Source organism: Hordeum vulgare, chromosome 6H (genome assembly GCF_904849725.1).
Source record: "Hordeum vulgare subsp. vulgare chromosome 6H, MorexV3_pseudomolecules_assembly, whole genome shotgun sequence".
NCBI lineage: Eukaryota > Viridiplantae > Streptophyta > Magnoliopsida > Poales > Poaceae > Hordeum > Hordeum vulgare.
In genome coordinates this window covers 523,785,403-523,797,765 of record NC_058523.1, presented here as the reverse complement: position 1 = coordinate 523,797,765, position 12,363 = coordinate 523,785,403, and positions in this window count along the sequence as shown.

Sequence of the window (12,363 nt, the reverse complement as noted above, 5' to 3'; positions counted from 1 at the left end):
GTGATCAATGGAGCAAGATGATATTGGCCATATCATGTCACTATATGATTGCATGTGATGTTTATCATGTTTTACGTCTTATTGCTTAGAACGACGGTAGCAAAGATAAGATGATCCCTCAATAAAATTTGGAGATAATTATTCCCCTAAGTGTGCACCGTTGTGAAGGTTCGTTGTTTCGAAGCACCATGTGTTGATCGGGTGTGATAGATTCTAACGTTCGCATACAACGGGTGTAAGCTAGTTTACACACGCAGAACACTTAGGTTGACTCGACGAGCCTAGCATGTATAGACATGGCCTAGAATACGGGAGACCGAAAGGTCGAACATGAGTCATATGGTTGATACGATCAGCATAGAGATGCTCGCCATCGATGACTAGTCCGTCTCACGTGATGATCGGACACGGGCTAGTCGACGTGGATCATGTGTCACTTGGATGACTAGAGGGATGTCGATCTAAGTGGGAGTTCATTTTGATTAGATGAACTTAATTATCATGAACTTAGTCTAAAAGTGTCTTTACAAATATTGTAGGTCCAATGGCCAACGCAAATGTCCCATTCAACATCAATGCGTTCCTAGAGAAAACCAAGTTGAAAGATGATGGGAGCAACTATGCGGACTGGACTCGTAACTTAAAGCTCATCATCATGGCTTCCAAGAAGGCATATGTCCTTACTACACCGTTAGGTGATCCTCCCGTTCCCACGGCAGACCAGGACGCCATGAAATCCGAGATAGGATCCATGTATGAGACCAAAGTATGGACTTTGGTGGACTTGCCCGATGATCGGCGAGCCATGGAAAATAAATGGATCTTCAAGAAGAAGACTGATGCGGATGGTAATGTGTCCATCTATACGGCTCAACTTGTTCCTAAAGGTTATCGACAAGTTCAAGGGTTTGACTACGATGAGACCTTCTCACCCGTAGTGATGCTGGAGTCGGTCCGAATCATGTTACAAATTGCCGTATTTTATGATTATGAAATCTGGCAAATGGACGTCAAAACAGCATTCCTGAATGGCTTTCTTAAAGAAGAATTGTATATGATACAGCCGTAAGGTTTTGTCGATCCTAGCAATTCTAACAAGGTATGCAAGCTCCAGCGCTCCATCTATGGGCTGGTGCAAGCATCTCGGAGTTGGAACATTCACTTTGATGAGGTGATCAAAGCATTTGGGTTTATACAGACTTATGGAGAAGCCTGTATTTACAAGAAAGTGAGTGGGAGCTCTATGGCATTTATCATATTATATGTGGATGACATATTGTTGATGGGAAATGATATAGAACTATTGGAAAGCATAAAGGCCTATTTGAATAAGAGTTTTTCAATGAAGGACCTTGGAGAAGCTGTTTACATATTAGGCATCAAGATCTATAGAGATAGATCGAGATGCCTCATAGGTCTTTCACAAAGCACATAACTTGAAAATATATTGAGGAAGTTCAATATGGAGAAGGCTAAGAAGGGGTTCTTGCCTGTATTGCAAGGTGTGAGGTTGAGTGCGACTCAACGACCAACCACGGCAGAAGATATAGAGAAGATGAGTACCATCCCCTATGCTTCAGCCATAGGCTCTATTATGTATGCCATGTTGTGTGCCAGGCCTGATGTGAACCTTGCCATAAGTTTGGTCGGGAGGTACCAGAGTGATCCAGGAGTGGCTCACTGGACAGCGGTCAAGAATATACTAAAGTACCTGAAAAGGACTAAAGATATGTTTCTCGTATATGGAGGTGCCAAAGATCTCGTCGTAAAGGGTTACGTCGATGCTAGCTTTGACACAGATCCAGATGACTCCAAGTCACAAACCGGATACATGTATATTTTGAATAATGGGGCAGTTAGCTGGTGCAGTTGCAAGCAAAGCATTGTGGCAGCATCTACATATGAAGCGGAGTACATCGCTGCTTCGGAAGCAGCACAGGAAGGAGTCTAGATGAAGGAGTTCATCATCGACCTAGGAGTGGTTCCAATTGCGTCAGGCCCGATGACTCTGTTCAGTGACAACACTGGAGCTATTGCCATTGCAAAGGAGCCCAGGTTTCACAAGAAAACCAAGCACATCAAGCGCCGCTTCAACTCCATTCGTGGATACATCCACGATGGAGATATAGATATTTGTAAAGTACACACGTATCTGAATGTCGCAGACCTGTTGACTAAACCTCTTCCATGAGCAAAACATGATCAGCACTAGAACTCTATGGGTGTTTGATTAATCACAATGTAACTAGATTATTTACTCTAGTGCAAGTGGGAGACTGTTGGAAATATGCCCTAGAGGCAATAATAAAGTGGTTATTATTATATTTCCTAGTTCATGGTAATTGTCTATTATTCATGCTATTGTATTAACCGGAAACCGTAATACATGTGTGAATATATAGATCACAATGTTTCCTTAGTAAGCCTCTAGTTGGCTAGCTCGTTGATCAATAGATGATCATGGTTTCCTGATCATGGACATTGGATGTCGTTGATAACGGGATCACATCATTGGGGAATGATGTGATGGACAAGACCCAATCCTAAGCATAGGACTAGATCGTGTTGTTCGTCTGCTAAAGCTTTTCTAATGTCAAGTATCATTTCCTTAGACCATGAGATTGTGCAACTCCCGAATACCGTAGGAGTGCTTTGGGTGTACCAAACATCACAACATAACTGGGTGATTATAAAGGTGCACTACGAGTATCTCTGAAACTGTCTGTTGCGTTGTACGAATTGAGAATCGGATTTGTCACTGTGTGTGACGGAGAGGTATCTCTGGGCCCACTCGGTAATTCATCATCATATTGAGCTCAGTGTGACTAAGGAGTTAGCCACGGGATGATGTGTTACGGAACGAGTAACAAGACTTGTCGGTAACGAGATTGAACAAGGTATAGGGATACCGACGATCGAATCTCGGGCAAGTATCATACCGGTAGACAAAGGGAATTGCATACGGGATTGATTGAATCCTTGACATCGTGGTTCATCCGATGAGATCATCGTGGAACATGTGGGAACCAACATGGATTATCGAGACACCACTTTTGGTTATTGGCCGAAGAGATGTCTCTGTCATGTCTGCATGTCTCCCGAACCCGTAGGGTCTATACACTTAAGGTTCGATGACGCTAGAGTTGTAAAGGGAATAGTATGTGGTTACCGAAGGTTGTTTAGAGTCCTGGATGAGATCCGGGATGTCACGAGGAGCTCCGGAATGGCCCGGAGGTAAAGCTTGATATATAGGAAGTCCTGTTTTGGTCACTGGAAAAGTTTCGGGCTCATTGGTAGTGTACCGTGAGTGTCGTAAGGGTGACCCCCGGGAGGGGTGTGATGACCAAAGGAGCTCATGGGCTGTTAGAGGAGGTGGACCAGCCCTTATAGGGCTGTCCAAGGCCTTCCCTAAAGGCCCATGCGCATAGGGATAAAGGGATAAGGCAAAAAAGACTTAAAAGGAAAGGAGGAAGAGTCCTTCCAAGGGAGTCCACCTCCCTTGTGGGAGGAGGACTCTCCCCTAGTTCGGCCGAAGCTCCTCCTCCTTGGAGGAGGGTCCAAGGCAGCCCTCCCTCTCTTCCCCCTATATATACTTGAGGTTTTGGGATATTTTGAGACACAATTATGCATCTCTCTCCCACGGCGCAGCCCTACCTCTCTCTTCTTCCTCCTCCGCAGCGCTTGGCGAAGCCCTGCCGGAGAACCACATAGCTCCACCGTCACCATGCCGTCGTGCTGCCGGAGCTCTCCCTCAACTTCTCCTCTCTCCTTGCAGGATCAAGAAGGAGGAGACGTCACCGGGCTGTACGTGTGTTGAATGCGGAGGTGTCGTGGTTCGGCCCATAGATTGGAATCCACCATGATCTGAATCGCTACGAGTACGACTCCATCAATCGCGTTCATAGTAACGCTTCCGCTTAGCAATCTTCAATGGTATGAAGATGCTCCACAACCTCTCTGTTGCTAGTTTCTCCATAGATAGATCCTTGCATGGCGTAGATTTTTTTTTGAAATTACTACAATCCCCCACAGAATCTCGATAGTGATGACGCTAATGTCCATAACATTGAGACCAAAAGATGTAGAGTTAATAATGATAGCGGCACTTTCTTGTGGCACTGCCGCTTAGGTCATATTGGTGTAAAACGCATGAAGAAACTCCATGCTGATGGACTTTTGGAGTCGCTTGATTTTGAATCACTTGACACATGTGAACCATGCCTCATGGGCAAGATGACTAAGACTCCGTTCTCTAGAACAATGGAGCGTGCAAGTGACTTGTTGAAGATCATACATACTGATGTGTGCGGACCGATGAGCATAGAGGCGTGCGGTGCATATCGTTATTTTCTCACCTTCATTGATGATTTGAGTATATATGGTTATATTTACTTGATGAAGCACAAGTCTGAAACGTTTTAAAAGTTCAAGCAATTTCAGAGTGAAGTTGAAAATCATCGTAACAAGAAGATCAAATTCCTACAATCTGATCGAGGAGGTGAGTATCTGAGTTACGAGTTTGGTGCTCACTTAAGACAATGTGGAATTGTTTCACAGCTGACACCGCCTTGAACACCACAGCGTAATGGTGTGTCCGAACGTCATAATCGTACTTTATTAGATATGGTGTGTTATGTGATGTCTCTTACCGATTTGCCATTATTGTTTTGGGGCTATGCATTGGAGAGAGTTGCATTCACTTTAAATAAGGCACCATCAAAATCCGTTGAGGTGATACCATATGAAATGTGGTATGGCAAGAAGCCAAAGTTGTCATTTCTTAAAGTTTGGGGATGTGATGCTTATGTCAAGAAGCTTCAGCCTGAAAAGCTGGAACCCAAAGCGGAAAAGTGCTTCTTCATAGGTTACCCAAAAGATACAGTTGGGTATACCTTCTATCTCTGATCTGAGGGCAAAGTGTTTGTCGCTAAAAATGTAGCTTTTCTTGAGAAAGAGTTTCTCTCAAAATAATTGAGTGGGAGGAAGATAGAACTTGATGAGGTTGAAGAACCTTTGCTTCAACCAGATGATGGCACATGACAGAAAGAAGTTTATGTCGAGGCTACACCAGTTGAAGAGGAAGCTAATGATGATGATCATGAAACTTCAAATCAAGTTGCTATCAGACCTCGTAGGTCGAGAAGGGCACGTACTGCTCCAGAATGGTATGGGAATCATGTCTTATCGATCTTGTTATTAGACAACAATGAGCCTACAAGCTATGGAGAAGCAATGGTGGGCTCGGATTCCAACAAATAGTTAGAGGCCAGGAAGTCCAAGATAGGATCTATGTATGAAAACAAAGTATGGACTTTGGAAGTATTACCTGAAGGCCGAAAGGCCATTCACAACAAATGGATCTTTAAGAAGAAGACGGGCGCGGACGTTAATGTGACCATCTATAAAGCTCAACTTGTGGCAAAGCATTTTTCACAAGTTCAAGGAGTTTACTACGATGAGACTTTCTCACCCATAGCGATGCTTAAGTCCGTCAGAATCATGTTAGCAATAGCTGCATTTTTTTATTATGAAATTTGGCAGATGTATGTCAAAACAGTGTTCCTTAACGGGTTTCTTAAGGAAGAGTTGTATATGATGCAACCGAAAGGTTTTGTCGATCCAGAGAATGCCGACAAAGTATGCAAACTCCAGTTATCCATTTATGGACTGGTGCAAGCATCTCGGAGTTGGAATCAGTGCTTTGATGAGGTGATCAAGGCGTTCAGGATTATACAAGTTTTTGGAGAAGCTTGTATTTACAAGAAAGTGAGTGGGAGCTCTATAGTGTTTCTAATATTATATGTGGATGACATATTGCTGATTGGAAACAATGTAGAACTTTTGGAAAGCGTAAAGGATTACTTGAATAAATGTTTTTCAGTGAAGGACCTCGGAGAAGCTGCTTACATATTGGGCATTAAGATCTATAGAGATAGATCAAGGCGCGTGATAGGACTTTCACAAAGTACATACCTTGATAAGATTTTCAAGAAGTTCAAAATGGAACAATCCAAGAAGGGGTTCTTGCCTGTGTTACAAGATATAAAGTTGAGTAAGACTCAATGCCGAGTAACTGCGGGAGATAGAGAAACGATGAGTGTCGTCCCCTATGCTTCAGCCATAGGGTCTATCATGTATGCAATGTTATGCACAAGACCGGATGTCGGCCTTGCCATAAGTATGGCAGACAGGTTTCAAAGTAATCCAGGAGTGGAGCACTGGACAACGGTCAAGAATATTCTTAAGTACCTGAAAAGGACTAAGGAAATGTTTCTCGTATATGGAGGTGACGAAGAGCTTGTCATTTGATAACGGGATCACATCATTAGGAGAATGATGTGATGGACAAGACCCAAACTATAAATGTAGCATGTGATCTAGTCATTTTGTTGCTATTGTTTTCTGCATGTCAAGTATACGTTCCTATGACCATGAGATCATGTAACTCACTGACACCGGGGGAATGCCTTGTGTGTATCAAACATTGCAATGTTACTGGGTGATTATAAAGGTGATCTACACATATCTCCAAAGGTGCCCGTTGAGTTAGCATGGATCAAGATTGGGATTTGTCACTCCGTATGATGGAGAGGTATCTGGGGGCCCACTCGGTAATACAACAGTACAAACAAGCCTTGCAAGCAACGTGACTAAAGAGTTAGCCACGGTATTTTGTATTACGAAATGAGTAAAGAGACTTGCCGGTAACGAGATTGAAATAGGTATGAAGATACCGACGATCGAATCTCGGGCAAGTAACATACCGAAGGAAAAAGGGAATGTTATACATGATTAACTGAATCCTTGACATAGAGGTTCAACCGATAAGATCTTCGTAGAATATGTAGGATCCAATATGTGCATGCAGGTCCCACTATTGGATATTGATCGGAGAGTGTATCGGTCATGTCTACAAAGTTCTCGAACCCGTAGGGTCTGCACACTTAAGGTTCGGTGACGTTCCAGTAGTATTGAGTTATGTATGTTGGTGACCGAAAGTTGTTCGGAGTCCCGGATGAGATCCCGGACATCACGAGGAGCTTCGAAATGGTCCGAAGGTAAAGATTGATATATAGGAATGTTGCATTTTTGCTTCCGAAAAGATTTCGGGCATTACCGGTAAAGTACCGGGAGTGACGAATGGGTTCGAGGGTTTTACCGGGAGGGGCCACCCACCCGGGAGAAGGCTTATTGGACTTAGAGGTGGCACATCAGCCCTTAGTGGGCTGATGTGGCCAGCACAATAAGTCCAATTCGGCCAAAGAGCAATATGAAAAAGAAAAGGAAAAAAGGAAGGAGGTGGCCAAGTGGGAGAGGAGTCCTCCACCCAAACCGGATTGGAGGAGGACTCTTCCCCTCTTGGCTCAGTCAAAGCTCCTCCTTGTAATAGGAGGCAAGCCAGACCTCCCCCTTGTTCCTCTTATATATAGTGGAGGTTTTGAGGGCAAAAGGCACCAGAAAAAGGCACGTGTTGCCCTCTCCTCCACATATCGTCTTCCTCGTCTAGGTTAGTCCGGCATACCTTGGTGAAGCCCTGCTGGACTAGTTCACCACCACCACCACCACGTTGTCGTTCTGTCGGGAACTCATCTACCTCTCCGCCCCACTTGATGGATCAAAAAGGTGGAGATCGTCATCAAGTTGTACGTGTGCTGAACGCGGAGGTGCCGTCTGTTCGGTGCTAGATCGGGACGGAGTTCGTGGGACGCTTGCGATTCGGATCGCGAAGACATTCAACTACATCAACCGCATCACTTAACACTTCCTGCTTAGCGATCTACAAGGGTATGTGGATCCGATCTCCCCTCTCGTAGATAAACATCACCATGATAGGTCTTTCATGTGCGTAGGAAAAATTTTGTTTTCCATGCAACGTTCCCCAACAGCACACACCACTGAATGCATAGGAGGACTTAGGGCATGTACAATGGTGGCATATGGATACAGATGCCCCATCATAAAAAGTAGTTTGAGGCATCTATATTGACTTTTTCTCTCCAATGCAAGCTATCATCATGGTGCATCATCAAAGAATAAAAAATAAAGACTCTAATACACATGCATCTCTATTTTTGACTCTAAATTTTTTGGCTTTTTACACCGGACCACATCTTTTCTGTTCAAGCACCCGCCTCCTACATAGGATCCCGCTCCCCTATCCAAACCTACTTTTCTAACATCCGATCCTACATGACATACGGGACATCACCCTGAGGCTATGCATTGTACATGCCCTTATTGCGACAGTCACCACCACCGCAAGAAGGGCCGAAGTGACAACAACGAATGTGCCTTTTCATCCAATCTTATCATGGGTTTCTGCCGGAGCCGCAGAAGAAGCTGGAGGGGCCATTATTAAACATTGTTGTCACCACATTAGTTGGCTAACTTCATTTGCATGCAAGGCAATTGATTAATTTACAAATTAGATGTGTCGCTCATAGAAGATGATATATGAAATTACTTGGTATTCTAGAAAATAAGTGGCTACAAAGTTCACCGTGACCAGATCATCTTATTGTTCCTTTCTTTTTGCAAGGGCGATTATTTTATTCATTATTTTTAAGAACATGCAAAAGCATTATGTGCCTTACCTATCGTCTAGACCGTGCAGTTCGGACGTGTTTTGTGTTGGAAATATGCCCTAGAAGCAATAATAAATTAGTTATTATTATATTTCTTAGTTCATGATAATCGTTTATTATCCATGCTATAATTGTATTGATTGGAAACACAATACTTGTGTGGATACATAGACAAAACACTGTCCCTAGTAAGCCTCTAGTTGACTAGCTCGCTGATCAAAGATGGTCAACGTTTCCTGGCCATAGGCAAGTGTTGTCACTTGATAACGGGATCACATCATTAGGAGAATCATGTGATGGACTAGACCCAAACTAATAGACGTAGCATGTTGATCGTGTCATTTTGTTGCTACTGTTTTCTGTGTGTCAAGTATTTGTTCCTATGACCATGAGATCATATAACTCACTGACACCGGAGGAATGCTTTGTGTGTGTCAAACGTCGCAACGTAACTGGGTGACTATAAAGATGCTCTACCGGTATCTCCGAAGGTGTTAGTTGAGTTAGTATGAATCAAGACTGGGATTTGTCACTCCGTATGACGGAGAGGTATCTCGGGGCCCACTCGGTAATACAACATCACACACAAGCCTTGCAAGCAATGTGACTTAGTGTAAGTTGCGGGATCTTGTATTACGGAACGAGTAAAGAGACTTGCCGGTAAACGAGATTGAAATAGGTATGCGGATACTGACGATCGAATCTCGGGCAAGTAACATACCAAAGGACAAAGGGAATGACATACGGGATTATATGAATCCTTGGCACTGAGGTTCAAACGATAAGATCTTCGTAGAATATGTAGGATCCAATATGGGCATCTAGGTCCCGCTATTGGATATTGACCGAGGAGTCTCTCGGGTCATGTCTACATAGTTCTCGAACCCGCAGGGTCTGCACACTTAAGGTTCGACGTTGTTTTATGCGTATTTGAGTTATATGGTTGGTTACCGAATGTTGTTCGGAGTCCCGGATGAGATCACGGACGTCACGAGGGTTTCCGGAATGGTCCGGAAACGAAGATTGATATATAGGATGACCTCATTTGATTACCGGAAGGTTTTCGGAGTTACCGGGAATGTACCGGGAATGACGAATGGATTCCGGGAGTTCACCGGGGGGGCAACCCACCCCGGGGAAGCCCATAGGCTTTGGGGAGACACACCAGCCCTTAGTGGGCTGGTGGGACAGCCCCAAGGGGGCCTATGCGCCAAGAATAAAGAATCAAAGGAAAAGAAAAAAAAGAGGGAGGAAGTGGGAAGGGAGGGGGACTCCTCCCACCAAACCAAGTCCAACTCGGTTTGGGGGGGAGTCCTCCCCCCCTTGGCTCGGCCGACCCCTTGAGGGTCCCTTGGACCCCAAGGCAAGGTCCCCCTCCCTCCTCCTATATATATGGAGCAATTAGGGCTGATTTGAGACGACTTTATCACGGCTGCCCGACCACATACCTCCATGGTTTTCCTCTAGATCGCGTTTCTGCGGAGCTCGGGCGGAGCCCTGCTGAGACAAGATCATCACCAACCTCCGGAGCGCCGTCACGCTGCCGGAGAACTCTTCTACCTCTCCGTCTCTCTTGCTGGATCAAGAAGGCCGAGATCATCGTCGAGCTGTACGTGTGCTGAACGCGGAGGTGCCGTCCGTTCGGTACTAGATCGTGGGACTGATCGCGGGATTGTTCGCGGGGCGGATCGAGGGACGTGAGGACGTTCCACTACATCAACCGCGTTCTCTAAACGCTTCTGCTGTACGATCTACAAGGGTACGTAGATCACTCATCCCCTCTCGTAGATGGACATCACCATGATAGGTCTTCGTGCGCGTAGGAAATTTTTTGTTTCCCATGCGACGTTCCCCAACAGTGGCATCATGAGCTAGGTTCATGCGTAGATGTCTTCTCGAGTAGAACACAAAAGTTTTTGTGGGCGGTGATGTGCGTTTTGCTGCCCTCCTTAGTCTTTTCTTGATTCCGCGGTATTGTTGGATTGAAGCGGCTTGGACCGACATTACTCGTACGCTTACGAGAGACTGGTTTCATCGTTACGAGTAACCCCCTTTGCTCAAAGATGACTGGCAAGTGACGGTTTCTCCAACTTTAGTTGAATCGGATTTGACCGAGGAGGTCCTTGGATGAGGTTAAATAGCAACTCATATATCTCCGTTGTGGTGTTTGCGTAAGTAAGATGCGATCCTACTAGATACCCTTGGTCACCACGTAAAACATGCAACAACAAAATTAGAGGATGTCTAACTTGTTTTTGCAGGGTATGCTTGTGATGTGATATGGCCAACGATGTGATGTGATATATTGGATGTATGAGATGATCATGTTGTAATAGTTAATATCGACTTGCACGTCGATGGTACGGCAACCGGCAGGAGCCATAGGGTTGTCTTTATAACTAACGTTTGTGCTTGCAGATGCGTTTACTATTTTGCTAGGACGTAGCTTTAGTAGTAATAGCATGAATAGCACGACAACCCCGATGGCGACACATTGATGGAGATCATGATGATGGAGATCATGGTGTGACGCCGGTGACAAGAAGATCGTGCCGGTGTTTTGGTGATGGAGATCAAGAAGCACGTGATGATGGCCATATCATGTCACTTATGAATTGCATGTGATGTTAATCCTTTTATGCACCTTATTTTGCTTAGAACGACGGTAGCATTATGAGGTGATCTCTCACTAAAATTTCAAGACGAAATTGTGTTCTCCCCGACTGTGCACCGTTGCTACAGTTCGTCGTTTCGAGACACCACGTGATGATCGGGTGTGATAGACTCAACGTTCACATACAACGGGTGCAAAACAGTTGCGCACGCGGAACACTCGGGTTAAGCTTGACGAACCTAGCATGTGCAGACATGGCCTCGGAACACATGAGACCGAAAGGTCGAGCATGAATCGTATAGTTGATATGATTAGCATAGAGATGCTTACCACTAAAACTATTCTCGACTCACGTGATGATCGGACTTGAGATAGCGGATTTGGATCATGTACCACTCAAATGACTAGAGAGATGTACTTTTTGAGTGGGAGTTCTTAAGTAATATGATTAATTGAACTAATTGTCATGAACATAGTCTAAATGGTCTTTGCGAATTACGATGTAGCTTGCGCTATAGCTCTACTGTTTTTTATATGTTCCTAGAGAAAATTTAGTTGAAAATTGATAGTAGCAAACTTTGCAGACTAAGTCTGTAAAACCGAGGATTGTCCTCGTTGCTGCGCAGAAGGCTTATGTCCTTAATGCACCACTCAGTGTGCTGCACCTCGAGCGTCGTCTGTGGATGCTATGAACATCCGACATACACGTTTCTGATGACTACACGATAGTTTAGTGCAAAATACTTAATGGCTTAGAAGCAAGGCGCCGAAAACGTTGTAAAACGTCACGGAACATAAGTGATGTTCTAAAGAGATGAAATTGTGATTTCATACCTGTGCCCTTGTTAAGAGGTACGAGACCTCCAACAAGATTCTTTGTCCACAAAGTAAAGGAGAAAAGCTCAATCGTTGAGCGTGTGCTCAGATTGTCTGAATACGACAATCACTTGAATCAAGTGGGAGTTAATCTTCCAGATGAGATAGTGATGGGTCTCCAAAAGTCACTGCCACCAAGCTTTGAGAGCTTCGTGATGAACTATAACATATCAAGGATAGATACAATGATCCTTGAGCGATTCGCGATGTTTGACACTGCGAAAGTAGAAATCAAGAAGGAGCATCAATAGTTGATGGTTTGTAAAACAACTAAGTTTCAAGAAAGGC